Source organism: Pongo abelii, chromosome 22 (genome assembly GCF_028885655.2).
Source record: "Pongo abelii isolate AG06213 chromosome 22, NHGRI_mPonAbe1-v2.0_pri, whole genome shotgun sequence".
In the NCBI taxonomy this organism is placed as follows: Eukaryota; Metazoa; Chordata; class Mammalia; order Primates; family Hominidae; genus Pongo; species Pongo abelii.
In genome coordinates, this window is record NC_072007.2 from 56,420,751 (window position 1) to 56,427,797 (window position 7,047).

Below are 7,047 nucleotides of genomic sequence, written 5' to 3' on the forward strand. Positions count from 1 at the left end.
GGTGGGCGGGGCCGGGGCGGATGCAGTGAGGCGGTGGGCGGGGCCGGGGCGGACGCAGTGAGGTGGTGGGCGGGGCTGGGGCGGACGCAGTGAGGCGGTGGGCGGGGTCGGGGCGGACGCAGTGAGGCGGTGGGCGGGGTCGGGGCGGATGCAGTGAGGTGGTGGGCGGGGCTGGGGCGGATGCAGTGAGGTGGTTGCCCAGCCCCTCCCGGCTGCCCCATGGGAGTCACACTGCAGCTGCAGCCCTGGCACCACAAGAGCTGGACTCGGCCAGCGGGACGTTCCCTCACGGCGCTGAGGCCCACACTCTGCGTGGAGCTTCCCTGTGCCCAGGCTACCCTGCAAGGTCCTCGGAGAGGTTTCCTCCAGCCGCAGCCCCCACGCAGCTCTGGCCCAGGCCTGCTCTTCCCCATCCCAATTGCTTTGCACTGTATACGGCCAGATGACCCCGAGCCAGCCCTGAGCCCTCGTCCCGGCTTCCTCCCCTGTAAGCTGGGTGAGGGACTCCATGGCACCCACCTGAGAGGGTTGTGGCGAGGCCCAGGCCCCTCGTGCCCACACGGCCGGCGGCCCATGCCTGGCAGGGGCTGGGAGGTGGCTGGGGCGACCAGAGGGGAGCAGCCTGTCCTGGAGGAGGCCCAGGGACCCTGGTGAGAGGGTCTCTCCCAAGTGCTCTCTACGGGACCCCCTTCCTCTGCGCCCATCCTGCACGGACCTCTCCGGGTCACCCCTGGGTTCAGGGGGGCCTTGAGGTGGGGCCCCTGTTCCCAGGTCCTTGCAGCGTTTCTCCTGAACCTCAACCCATCCTCACCTGCGGGCATTCCCATCCCCCAACGCCTGGGTCACCAGGATTCCAGGCAGGAGGGGCTGTGGGGGTTACCAAGGCCCGGGCTGCCATGCAGAACCCCCAGCCACCACACAGACCCCCACGGGGCCCAGGGAAGCTCCTGGCCTCCCACTGCACCTCACACTTCCTGTGGGGGCGGACTCCAAGGTCCCGGCCTCTCATCTTGTACAAACTGAGGCACAGGAGGGACACACACTCCCACGGCTGGTCAGCATGGCCCCCACACCTCCCACTGGACTGACACCTGGCTCCAGACACCCCTGGCGCAGCCTCAGCCCCTGGGGCCCCTGCTCCCTGGCCCCCAAGCCCCAGCTCCCATGTGCATGTCCTGCCTCGGGCCTGGAGGCCCCTCGGCCCCAAATAATCAGACAATTCAACAGCAAAACTACCTTTTTCAGGCTGGCAGGACTCTGGGCAACCCCCTGCAACAGCCCCCTGCCCTATCACAGCCACCCTTGCCTCCCAGGCACGGAGACCCCACCATCAGGTCCCAGCCTTGGTTCATCCCCAAGCAACCTGTGTGTCGGGATGGCGATGCTGGCTGAGCCCCTGCATCCCCACTGGAACCCCTCGGGGGCTCTCTGGCCACCCACATCTCTCCCTCTCCTTCCCACTCCTCCCAGGAGCTGGGGCTCTGACACCCTGGGCTTCAGGGTCAGGAACAAATCAGGCCTGGATGGGCTGGGGCAGGCCAGATCCAACTAGGTCAACCCAAGAGGACCAGCCCAAGGCTCTGGATTTGGTACTAAATCACCTCAGCCAAGCGGCCTTAGGGCTGCTGTGTCCAGAGTGTGCCCAAGACCCTCTTCCTGAAGGGACGTGAGAAGCCACAAATGTGAGCTTCCCTGTGCATTCGGCCGTTCTCACACTGCTCTAAAGAACTGCCCAAGACTGGGTGAATTTTTTTTTGTGTGTTTTTTTTTTTTGAGACAGAGTCTTGCTCTGTTGCCCAGGCTGGAGTGCGGTGGCGCGATCTAGGCTCACTGCAAGCTCCGCCTCCCGGGTTCACGCCATTCTCCTGCCTCAGCCTTCCAAGTAGCTGGATTACAGGCGCTCGCCACCACACCCAGCTAATTTTTTTTTTATTTTTAGTAGAGACAGGGTCTCACCATGTTAGCCAGAATGGTCTCGATCTCCTGACCTCGTGATCCTCCCGCCTCAGCCTCCCAAAGTGCTGGGATTACAGGCGTGAGCCACCGCGCCTGGCCAAGACTGGGTGATTTATAACAAAAAGAGATTCCATTGACTCACAGTTCCACATGGCTGGGGAGTCAGGAAACTTACAATCACGGCGGAAGGGGAAGCAAACACGTCCTTCTTCACATGGCAGCAGGGAAGAGAAGCATGAAGGAGGAACTTCCAAACACTTATAAAGCCATTAGATCACATGTGATCCAGCCACCTCCCTCCCTCAACACGTGGGGATTACAATTTGAGATGAGATGTGGGTGGGGACAGGGAGGCAAACAGTATCACCTGCTTCAAGAAGGGAAGTGGCTTGATCCCTGAACCATCCTCCAAGCTGGTGGCCGCACTGTGCTTCTCACCTGTGGCCTCCCAGGTCAGGAGAGGCTAGGACCCCCTTTTGTTCTGGGCGTTCCCCACACAGAACAGCTCAGCTTTGAAAAAAACAGGAAAGAAACCTTAGCCCATCAGGCCCACACTTGTTCCCGGTTTAGAAAAGTGATGTTTCAGATCATCACACGAAGTCTCCAGATAGGAGGGCAAAGCCAGTCGCACTGATGCTCTGAGTGGTCAGAGACCCCAATCCTTCCTGGGCCATCCACAGCATGGCTCCTTGACTCCTAGATCAGAGCAGGCTCCTGCCCCTTCCTGGCCCCTCCTGTCCTGGTGCAGGAGGAGCTGGGACCCACTGGCCTCAAGAAGGCAAACGGTTGGCAGGAGGCGCAGAGCCCTGGGATCTCAGGCCTGTCAGGAGGGTCTTCCCCTGCAACCATCCATCCTGATCCAGAACCGTGGGGGCAGTGCCAGGCCTGGACTCTCTCCTTGGGAGCCTCTGGCTGCAGTTCTCTCCCAGGAAGGGTCCTCAAGGGGACAGGGACCCAGGAGGTCTGAGGGTGCATTGGGGCTTAGCAGACTGTGGGGGTCCCAGGTGTCTCCCCAGACCCCCCTGTCAGCCTCCACCAGCTCTCCTGTGAGGCCAGCCCCACCCGCCCACCTCAAAAGCTACCCTAGATCCAACAGCCTGAGCTGGGGACATACAGGGCCTATTCGCCCGCCTCGGGACCCCTATAGCTGAGTGCCATCCTAACCACCATCCATCACCGGGGGTTGGGGGTGGACGGAGGCCTGAGGCCTCTTTTGTTTTTCCTCCTGCCACTGCAGCTACGATAGCCCAACGCCGCCCATCGATAAAAAATGACCTCAGCTGTGGCTTTGCTGTGACCCTTTCCTGGACAGCACCAGTGCTGGGGTCCTCACTTTCCTTTTTTGGATTTTGTTTCTCCTTGTTATGTTTCACTTTTAATCTTTTGAGATGTGTTGTCTTCCACGCATGTTTGCAGACAGCAGTATTCACTCACCAATCTGATCATCTTTGCTCTTTATGGAAAAGTTAAACACATTCCTATTTCAGACAAATGATATTTGGCCTTTTCAATGCATTTTTTATGCTACAATTATGGAAGCATGTGGAGGGGTTGTTTCCATTCCATCCAAGGTCAGTTGGCCGGTGTGGTTCCCTGACCCCTGCCCGAGGGAGACCTCCTGGTTGGTGAGATGACCGAGCACAGGTGTCCTCCCACCCTCCGCGCTGGCTGGTCCGGCAGCACTTTCTGCAGAGACAGCTTCTAGACAGCAGCGCTCCCCACACAGGTTGCAGACCATGTCCCTCTCCTTCTCGCAGCTCCAGGTGGTGATGCCTCAGGCCCTGGAGGCTGGGAACCACATCCTGAGTGAGGGTGCGGTGTCGTCTCAGGGACATGAGTTAAACTGTGAGAGACGCCCCCTCACACCCCCAAAAGGCTGAAGCTGGACTGGCAGCACCAGCGCCGGCAGTCTGCAAGGATGTGGGGTGACTGCAGCCCTCTTGCGGGCTGTGGGGTGCAGCTGCTTTAGAATCTGAATCTCCCCTCCATTTCTCAAAGCCAAGTGCGCACTTGCCCACCCCAGACAAGCTCCTGAGCGTTTGCCGAGATCGGTGAAACACAGAACTCATGCGCAAGTCCGGAAAGACGCGCACGGATGTTCACAGCAGCTTCGGTTGGTGAGTGGACTGGGAGCAGTTCCGCCCCCACCCAGCGAGCTTGAAAGAGGAGCCTGAGCCTCCGGTGAGGGGTCGACGCATTGATTTCAGCTGTGAGACCCCAGCACAGGCCCCAGCTGAGCCGTGACCAGGCGTCTGACCACAGAGCCGGTGAGATGGCACGTTGGTGCAGCTCTGAGGCACTGCGGTGGTGATGCTTCAATACACGGTTGTGTTAGATTGAATACGCCTCATCTTTATCCCCAACCCTGTGAGCTCTTCCCATATTTCTAGTAGACTTTTCCCTCCCTCCCCCAACCCCTTGCTCCTGGAATGGAGCCACCATTCACCCAAGGTGGGTGCCCCTCCTTTCTTCCACGTGGAGTGGGGGCAGCTCCTTCGATGGCTGGTTTGCACGTCGACCATCCCTTCCCATAGGTCTCCTGGGGAAGCGAGGCCTTCCCTCCTCCTGTCAGCCCCGGGACCCACTGGCCCCACACACAGACCCGAGCAGGAGCAGCAGGGTCTGGACCCCAGGCAGTCTGGTCCATCCTGGGCTTGGGGGGCCTCCTGCTGATCTTCATTCTCTCCCTTGGAGAGGACAGGGCAGGAGCAAATACCTCCAAGGGAGTGACCTCCTCACAGTGACTTCTCCAGGGGAGTGACCTCCTCACAGAGTGACCTCTCCAAGGGAGTGTGTGTGCATGTGTGTGCGTGTGCACATGTGTGCATGTGTGTACATGTGTGCATGTGTGTGTACATGTGTATGTGTGTGTGCATGTGTGCGTGTGTGACTGCATGTGAGGGTGTCTGCCTCCAACAGTGGGGGTAACAATAGTGTGCAGCCTGTTCTTGTTCCTGACTTTGGCAGAAATGCCAAAAGTGTGTCCCACTAAGACACTGTTTTTCTATTTGTCCATAAAAATGAGGAAATAAATCTTGTTTTTCATAGATGGAGATGATTATATAATTAGCATCTTTGAAATCATGGAAGCCTGGTGATTTGGGGTCAGGGGTTGAAGGGAGCCGTTCTGATTTTTCTATGTGAATGTGTCTGCTTAGATTTTCTGTATTTACTTAGTTAATTTCAGTCATATAAAACTGTCTTTTCATTCAGGTTTTTCAGTGTCTGGGTCCAGTGTTACAGTAATCTTCTAAGACTTTTTTCCCCTTCTTATAGGAAATCACTTGGTGATTAGGCAACCAAGAACATCATTCTGACAATCATGGAAATTGTAATACGTCTGTGAATTGGATGATGGCATCGTATCAATGGTATCAATGTTAAATTCCTGATTTTGATCACTGTATGTGGTTATGTAAGAGAATGTTCTTGTTTTTAGGAAACACATACTGAAGTATTTAGGGATAAAATAATACTGACTCTACCCAGCGATGGGATTAGCTTTTGTTTAGTAGTTTCAATAAGCAACTTTGCAAATGTGCAGTGGCCACAATGTTTTTAACAAAGGTTCCATTTGGAATAAATTAGCTAATACCTCTTAAGCAAGAAAACGGGGTGTGTAAGGTAAAAATTCTAACACATAACTAACATATTTTGGTGTGTATTTTTACAGCAGTTCCATGTCTATTGTTTTCTGAATATCTAGAGTAACCCGGAATGTTCTAAAATGTAGGAGGAAAACACAGGACCTCACACAAGCTGCAGACTTAAGTTTCTCTTGGGAAAAAAAGTGATAAATGTTAATAAATTACTGACACTCCCCCCTCAACAAAGTTTGAAAATCGAGTTTTACTGATGGTGCACGGCCATGTTTATTTCTTCACACACCCAAAGCTATGAACATTGTACATAGTCCTTGTGTGGACACATACTTTCATTTCTTTGGGTAAATACCTAACAGTGGAATGGCTGTGTTATATGGTAGTTACTATTAACTTTTTAAGGAATAGCCAAATTGTTTCTAAAGTGATTCTACCATTTAACATCCTCATCAGCAGTGTATGAGCACTGCTTCACACCCTCAGCAACACTTGGTCTGATCAGTCTTTTAAATTTCAGCCACTCATAGATGTGTAGTGGTGTCTCGCTGTGGTTTAATTTGTATCTCCCTAATTACTAATGCTGTTGAGAATTTGTCATGTGCTTATTTGCCATCCATATTTTTTTTTGTTAAGTGTCTCTTTAAATCACTTGCCCATTTAAAAAAATTGTTAGTTTCTTACTATTGGGTTTTGAGAATTTTTAATTATGTTCTAGAAAAGTGACTTTAGTCAGATGCACGATTTCAGTAGTTTTTTTTGCCAACCTTGTTTTCATTCTCATAACAATGTATTTCAAGAACAGAAGTTTTTAATTTTGATGAAATCCATCTCATCTTTTTGTTTAATGAATCATGCTTTTCATATATGTAAGAGCTCTTTGCCAAGCCCAATATTTTCCTCTGTAAGTTTCATAGTTTTAGGTTTTAAATGCTCTGTTTTTAATTAATAATTGCATATGGTACAAGACATGGATCCAAGTTCATCTTTTTTCAAGTGGATGTCCAATTGTTCCAGCACCGTTTGTTGAAAAAACTATCATTTCTTTGCTGATTTTTATTAGCTCCCTGGTTAAAAAAATTAGTTGTGAGTATACATTAGGATTTATTTCTGGACTGTTTGCTGCTCCATTGATCTATTTGTCTATCTTACGCCAATATCACACTGTCCTGATTACTGTGGCTTTACATGTCTTGAAATTACAGAGTGTTAATTTTCCAATGCTGTTGTCCCTTTTTAAAGTTGTTTTGGCTATTCTAGGTCATTTGAATTCCCATATGAATTTAAAATCAGCTTGTCAATTTTTATAAAATAGCCCGTTGGAATTTTGATTGAATCAGCAGACCAGTTTGGGGATAATTGACCACTTAACAATAACGATGGACAGAGTTGACTTAGTTCATTCTGTGTTGTTATAAAGGTATATCTGAGGCTGGGTAATTTATAAAAGAAAGAAGTTGATGTAGGTCATGGTTCTGCAGGCTATATAAGG